Source organism: Anneissia japonica, unplaced genomic scaffold (assembly GCF_011630105.1).
Source record: "Anneissia japonica isolate Jap-2015-1 unplaced genomic scaffold, ASM1163010v1 scaffold287617_len321496_cov130, whole genome shotgun sequence".
NCBI classification, from domain to species: Eukaryota; Metazoa; Echinodermata; class Crinoidea; order Comatulida; family Comatulidae; genus Anneissia; species Anneissia japonica.
Window position 1 is genome coordinate 210,876 of NW_022696710.1, and position 8,227 is coordinate 219,102.

The 8,227-nt window shown below is 33.4% G+C and overlaps 1 long non-coding RNA gene across 1 annotated transcript in view; it reads left to right on the plus strand.

Moving 5' to 3' along the window:
* Nucleotides 1–7,530, plus strand: part of LOC117102147 — a 9,890-nt gene extending 2,360 nt beyond the window's left edge. The window contains exons 2-3 of the long non-coding RNA XR_004444365.1: nucleotides 4,118–4,208; nucleotides 6,217–7,530. This is a non-coding gene — a long non-coding RNA (uncharacterized LOC117102147). The remainder of the gene's footprint in view (nucleotides 1–4,117; nucleotides 4,209–6,216) is intronic.
* The last annotated feature ends 697 nt before the right edge of the window (nucleotides 7,531–8,227 follow it).

Here is an 8,227-nt window from a genome sequence, read left to right on the forward strand (position 1 = left end):
GCTGTTGTTGCATGGAGTCGGCACTGGGGTCTTTCTCTCAATGTCTCCAAATGTAAATCAATGTCTGTTTCTCTTAAATTAAAACCTTTATATTTTCCTTATAAAATTGGGGATATTGTTTTAGAAAAAGTTTCTGTTCATCGCGATCTGGGTGTCTTCATCGACTGTAAGCTTACATTTTGTAAACATATTGATCATCTTATTAGTAAGGGAAACAGAATGCTTGGGTTTATTTGGAGACATTGTAGAGAAATAAATAGCCCTGGTGCCATTATTGCCTTTGTTATTTAGTTACTTCTCATTTTGAATATTGCTGTGTTATTTTTGGTTCAGCATCCGAATCTCAGTTAATTCGCATCGATAGGATGCATCTTAAGTTTATTAGGTTTTTTGAAAAATGTTTTAATCGTCCTTGTAAATTAATGTGTCTTAGGAATAGATTTTTATTTCACGATATGGTTTTTCTCTATAAATGTGTTAACTCGTACTTTAGTTGTGATCTTGTACATCTGTTTGGTTTGCATGTTAATTCTAGAAGTCGTCGTTCCTGTCCTACCTTTAATGTCCCCTTTTGTAGAGTTGATGTCTGTAAACGTAGTTTTATTTCTAGACTTTCTCTTCAATAAAATTCTCTTATTTTAACCTCTAATATTGACATTTTTCACAATAGTTTGTCTATATTTCGTTCTATTATTATTAATCATTTGAATAGGTGAGATTTTTGTACTCTTTCGTCTATATATTTGATATACTGTATTTAAATTTTATATATTTTACCAGCCTGTTAGTGGCGATGATTCGCTGTTGGTTTGATGAAATGAAATAAATAAATAAAAACCGGTATATGCTTCGTAGCTTAGGTCATAATGTTATGGCTTATATTGATGATTCCTTTTTGGTGGGTGGTGATTATGAGTCATGCCAGAAGAATATCAATGATACAATTGCTCTTGTTGATAAACTGGGCTTTATTCATCACAGGGTCAAGTCAGTCTTGACACCCTCTCATTCCCTCACATTCCTTGGGTTTGATATTGATTCAATAAATGACTGTGATCTTGTCTAATGAGAAGGTTGAACGGCTAATATCAGAATGCTCTGTACTTTGTTGTTCCAGGTCAGGGCCTATACGCTTAGTTGCGAGAGTTATTGGGTTGATGGTGTCCAGTTTCCCTGGGGTCGAATATGGGCCTTTATTTTATAGATCTTTGGAAATGGCAAAGATTGAAGCACATGGTAACTTTGAAATGGATATGGTAATTTCCACTGAGATGAAACAAGATTTGAATTGGTGGATCCAAAACTTGCCTCATGAAAAGCGGCACATTCATAGATGTAACCCTCATATTGCTATTTCATGTGATCCCTCGACTCTAGGTTGGGGTGTAAGTTGCGAGGGTATTAGGAGTGGCGGAAGATGGTCAGCAGAAGAGTGTATATATCATAATGTTCTGGAATTGCTTGCAATATATCATTCATTAAGATCATTTGATAAGATTGTTTCTGGGAAACATGTGAAAATATTTTCAGACAATACTACTGCTGTAGCTTTCATAAATAATATGGGTGGTGTCCGGTCCATTGATTGCAATAACGTGGCTCATAAGATATGGATTTGGTGCAGGGACAGAGATATATGGCTTACAGCAACTCATTTGCCAGGGGCTCAGAATGTGGAGGCAGATCATGAATCAAGGGTATTTAATGATCGAACAGAATGGCAATTGAATACAAATATTTTTCGCGTGTTGTAACTATTTTTGGCTGTCCTACAATTGATCTTTTTGCCTCCTGGCTTAACACTCAAGTTAAGCAATTTGTGTCATGGCGGCCAGACCCACAAGCTATGTTTGTTGATGCTTTTACAATAGATTGGCATCCTCATTATTTTTATGCATTTCCTCCTTTCAGCTTGTTAGGAAGATGTTTACAGAAAGGTGCTATGGACAAAGCGACAGGAATAATTATAGCACCAGTCTGGCCTACATCAAACCAACACACGTCAATTGGTTCTCACCCACTGGTAGTTAGATTTTTAAAGGGTGTGTTTAACTTAAGACCTACAGAACCAAGATATACGTGTGTGTGGGATGTAGCGCCTGTTTTACAATTTTTGCGCTCGTATTCTCCGTTAGAGGAGCTAAGTTTAAAAGATTTGACAATGAAATGTGCTATACTTTTATCTTTGGTACTGGCTGCTCGCTGTCAGTCTCTTCATCTTTTGAACCTAGATAATATGAGGAAGATGAATTATTCTTATGTGTTTGTTTCCTCGGGGTTACTTAAGCAAAGCCGTCCTGGCTATTCAAACCCTCCAGTTGTTTTGAAACTTTATTTGGTTGATGACAAGTTGTGTGTTTACAAAGCGTTAGATGCATACATTTCTTGGACACAGAGTATTCGAGGTAGTACTTCTCAATTGTTTATTAGTTTCATTAGTCCATTTAAGCCTGTAACGAAGTCCACAATAAGTAGGTGGCTCCGGTCAGTTATGGCACAGGCTGGCATTGATCTTTCTTTGTTTAAGTCTCACAGTATTAGGGCGGCTACTTCTTCCAAAGCTAAGCTAAATGGTGTTCCAATTGAGAATATTTTAATGAAGGCAGGGTGGTCTTCAGAGTGCACTTTTGCGAAGTTTTATGATAAACATGTAATTTACTCGGATGATCCATTTGCTGAGAATGTGTTAAAGTTGTAAGCTCAGTTTATTGAAGGAATAAAGTATACGCGTGTATGCAGAGAATTGTATTATTGTGTTTAGTTTTTTACTTCTTCCACGACGTTGCTTTAAAATCTCATGGGATCCCTGAGTGTATGATGACGTAATAGAATCCTCCCATTAAGCGAGACTTACCTGGAAGTTGAAGTTTGATGGGGATTCTATGTAGTCATCTTACATGAAATTATCATGGTCAATCCTCTCTCAACTCTATCCATGTTACCTTTTTTTATTCTAAATTGGACGAGCATATTTAAAAATAGGGCGACATAAAGTAGATAATAAAATGGATCAAATGTTAGTGGCCAGTAGTGCGTTTAATGAAAACAATATATTTTGAGAATGAAACAGATAAATTAATAAAGTGAATACAATATGTGATTGAATTATAACGAAAAGTAATTTGTGATTGTTAACAAAAAACAGTAATTCAGAACCAAAGTTGTTTGTGGTGAAAATGTATATAATGAAATATACCAATTAGACAGTTATTATTTATTTTTTTTATTTTAAAGTTTATATTTTCAAACTGTGAAGCTGAAACGTGTTCTTAGTCGCTGAAGATGACCAGTACATCTACATTATCAATACCATCATCTCGTCTCAAAAAATGTGATATGAGATTATTCTGTTGCAGTCCCAATCAATAATATTATATGATTATTATTACTTAATTGTTATTAAAAAAAAAAACGAAAAACGAACACATGTTTTAAATGACCCTGTTAATAACGTTAATAGCTTATAAGTGTTTTTTTCCCCCTTTTTTTCTCTTTAATGATTTTATGAATAGATTGACTATACTTCTGTTGTATTTTTGATATGTATGCTTTTACATCAGTTTCACATTGCATTTATTATATTATGTGCTTGTTTTTATTTATTTATCTATTTTTATTTACTTTATTTTATTATTACATATTTTTATTTTTTATTTTTTTTTTATTTTTATTTTTTTTCCCCTTTTAGTTAAGATTTTAAACTTTAGAATATTATATTATTTTAATTGGATTTGGATTTTTCATTACTATTGTCTCTTTTTTTATGAATTTATCTTTACTTCTGTCTCTTATACACATCTAGATGTGTATAAGAGACAGATCATTACTATTGTCTCTTTTTTATGAATTTATCTTTACTTGTAACTTTTGTTCTGTTGTATGGTCGAACCTCTCCTGCGTGAGAGTGTTCCTCTGCTTTGAAAGAGAAAGCCAATAAATTATTATTATTATTATTAAAATTAGTATTATAATATTCTCAGTACTTATTAAGTTAAAACATCAACAGCAGCAGCAGCTACAGCGGCAACGGCAACAATAATAACGGTTATTTTCCATTATTTATCATGTACACATCTTTATGTGATATTTTAATCCACGTCTTCTGTAAATTCCTTAGGAAAGAGAAAAAGATTTCTTGGCTCAGTTGGCACTGGTAGGCAACTTGTCTAAGGATGACTTGACTGATATCATACACTGTGCCGTCTCAAGTAAGAATTTTTTGTATTGTTTTGTACTAAATACCATCAGCCCAAGATTTGTATCGTATGTTATTTTAACAATAAAAAAAAATTAATGTTTAACACAGCAAACCCTTTCACAAAATTTAACCAATTAGTACATTTCATGAGTATACTTCATGTAACTGATTCAATCTTATCCCATGTTTCATGTGTTTTTTTTTTTCTTTTGTCTTGTTACCCAGTCAGCAGCATGCTGACTGGGTTCTGTTTCCTAGCAGTTTCTTCTTTCTTTCTTTACCCAGTCAGCAGCAGCTGACTGGGTTCTGTTTCTTACCAGTTTCTTCCTTCTTTACCCAGTCAGCAGCAGCTGACTGGGTTCTGTTTCTTAGCAGTTTCTTTCTTTACCCAGTCAGCAGCAGCTGACTGGGTTCTGTTTCTTAGCAGTTTCTTTCTTTCTGGCAACATTTTAAAAGGCTACTAGTGGCAAACTACTGGACCGATTTAATTAAAACTTGGTCAGTAGGACCGGTGCCACCTCCCATTTATGTGTTATCCACAACTTGGGGTCAAAGGTCACATAAGGGGCATTATGGTCAAAAAACCAAAAATCCTATAAAAGACTACTCGTCTCACAAATAACGTAGCACAGTCTTGTACTTTGCACATATACATTGGCATAAGGCAGAGTCTATAGGGTGTTCAGGGATAAGAGGTCAAATGTCATTAAGGGGTAATTCTTTATCTTTTTTCTGGCAACATTTTAAAACGCTACTAGTGCCAAACGGTTGTGCCGATTTCAACTAAACCTGGTCAGTATAATCGGCGACACCTTTCATACATGGGGTGCTCACTGCTTGGGGTCAAAGTTCACATAGGGGCCATTAGGGTAAAAAACTTTCAAAAAAAAGAATAAAAGACTTTTTCTTTCACAAATATCATAGCACAGTCTTGTCCTGCGCACCTATGTATTGGCATAATGTAGGGTCTTGTGGTGTTCAGCGATTTACGGTCAAAGGTCATTAAAGGGTTATTCTTTTGTTCTCTCTAGTAACATTATAAAATGCTACTAATGGCAAACCATTGAACCAAATTCAATCAAATTTCGTCATTAAGAACCGGCGACACCTCCTACACCCCAGTCTGGAATCAGAGGTCACATAGGGGTCACCGGGGTTAAATTTTCAAAATAGACTAATTGAGCTCAAATTTACCAGGAATGGTCCTTAGGACCTTCTAAACATGAAAAAATACTCTTCACCCCATATGTCAAAGTTCATAGGTCAAAGGTTCAAAATGTTACTAATGGCAAACGATTGAACCGAATTCAATCAAATTTGATCATTAAGAACCAGTGACACCTCCTAGTATGACGTACACTGCATTGGATCGATTCAGGTAAAATGTGATCATCAGAACGGCAAATCATGTGATCAAGAATGCGTCCGAGTGTGTGGATTGAAATAGCCACGTATACAATATATTGTTGAAAAATGCTCTCGCATATCGACCCAAAGTTTTGGGGAAATTTACCATATATCAATGTGAACGTTTATATCTGAATAATTTCCGGTTTACCAGATAAAATCAAAACTTTACATAAAAAGTAATTAAATTCTTATAAAAATGAGATTTTGTAACCGTTCTTTTTAGTTGGTCCAGGACGGTAAATACCAATGATGTGAATACGTTTCAAAATATCTGTTATACAGGCATACTCAAAAAACGTATTTCTTACGATACCCTTTGGTGAGATACATAGATTAAGATGACATAATAATCGCAATTCCGCCATGTTCATTTTTTATTATTTTTTTTTATTCATAAAAAATCCTCTGAAACAAAAAAGTAAAATAGTACAATTACTTAAAAGAATAACATAAATATATAGCCCAAGAAACCTTAAAAATATTTCTTTTGTGGTGGCATATGATAGTGAATTGGGCGTTACAATGGCAGATTGTAACATTCTTTTATTCTTTTATAATTATTTAGTTTTATCTGTAACAGTGTTAATATTTAACCTTTTCTTCTTAAGGTGGCGGAGGAGATGAACAGACAGCCTGCTTGATGGTAAATGATTTTAAAAAGCGATTGAAATCAAACAAACCTGTTGCAAAAGTTATGGATGATGTAGTTACCAAGCCAAAGAAGGGAAAAAAGAAAAAAAATGAGCCTGAAGAAAATAAATAGATATCACAAAAGCAAAAAACAAAGCACATCAACATAGTGCGGCTTAGTGGAATATATTATGGTACACTGTTGATTTGTGTTTTAAGCGCTCAGCGACCCCTTCTATGCCACAAATGAAAAACAAATTATTCAAATAGAATTTAATATTTATTATAAGAAGCTGTTTTCCTAGCTCAACGATTACCATTTACATTCCTCTTATCATTTAAACGTTAAGATTAATAACATGAGGATGTAATTGAAACACTTCAAGACTGCTTTGACTCCACAGACTGTCACAAAAATATAATCATTTCTTTACTAGATCTTGACAAACTGTTATACAAAGTTCCACAAATGAAAAACAAATTATTCAGATAGAATTTAATATTTATTATAAGAAGCTGTTTTCCTAGCTCAACGATTACCATTTACATTCCTCTTATCATTTAAACGTTAAGATTAATAACATGAGGATGTAATTGAAACACTTCAAGACTGCTTTGACTCCACAGACTGTCACAAAAATATAATCATTTCTTTACTAGATCTTGACAAACTGTTATACAAAGTTCTAATTATACCCATTGATTTTTAAGAGTTATTTAGGTCTGGGACCTCAAAAATTTAAATGACCCTCAAATTTACACTCGGATCTTCCCCAACACATAATAATGTTTCCTTGTAACTTGGTTAAATTTTTCCGCAAGTTTAATATAGGTCAGTTGACCCGTTTTTTTTAAATATCTGGTGTAGAATGTTTGCCTTTAAATCACTACTTTATTTACAAAATGTAATCACCTCATCATACCTAACAATCCCTGTAACTGCCATTTAGATCTGTGCAGCTGTTTTTGAGATATTTTGAACACAAGAAACACGCACGACCTTAAAATGTAAATGACCCTCAAGTTCACACCCTTATTTGAATCGTCACCAACACTTAATAAAATCTTCCTTGTAACTTGGTTAAACTTCCACCAAAATTGTATTTATATCAGTTGATTAGTTGATTTCTTCATTGGGTTATACCTAACACTCTGTGTTATTTTCAATTATGTCTGCTTTTTGAGATGTCGTAAAAGAAAAATCACGAAAACACCAAAACGTCACACACACACACACACACACAAACGCAGACAAACTTACACGACTGAAAACATATATCTCCTTGCGGGTATAACAATTATTAGATAAATATTTAATAAGCGCAAACAATATCCATTTAAAATGTTCGCAGGCGCTGTAAATGTATTGGTTCAAAGAAAAAAAGAAATTTACGAAAAAAAAGAAAAAGAAAAATCAGTACTCAATTTATACATTTGTAGCCAATTCCATCCACCTAAATAATTCTCGGGCCAGAAGAAAGTTGTAGGTTAGCATTTGTTTTTGTACTATCACTAGTGGAGGTATGAAATAATTAGGCCCTATTTCAATAGTTATTTTATACCTCCAGGAGTCAAATAATAATAATTATTATTATTTTATAATGTATCGCTGCTTAATGAATTGCAGACCTCCCTTTTTATGTATTTTGTATATAAATTTGATTCGTCTTAAACATATTAACATATTTAAATTTGTCATTGTTTATAATAATTATAGTTTTCAATATTGGTACAGTGTTTTGTGATTTTAAATGTTTGCCAGTTTTCGAATACATTTCTTTCTTTTATGTTGGACATTATTTCAGTATTCAATTCAGTGTAGTGGTGTAAAAAAGGATAATAATAATAATAACTTTATTTTAAATTGGATAAAATCACATATTTGTGTTTTTCACAAGGCCGTTTTGACTTACATATACAAGTACACTATATACTGGGAAACATGTCTGGACGGCGTACAAGCTCGATTGATGGGCTTTCCAATGTTAA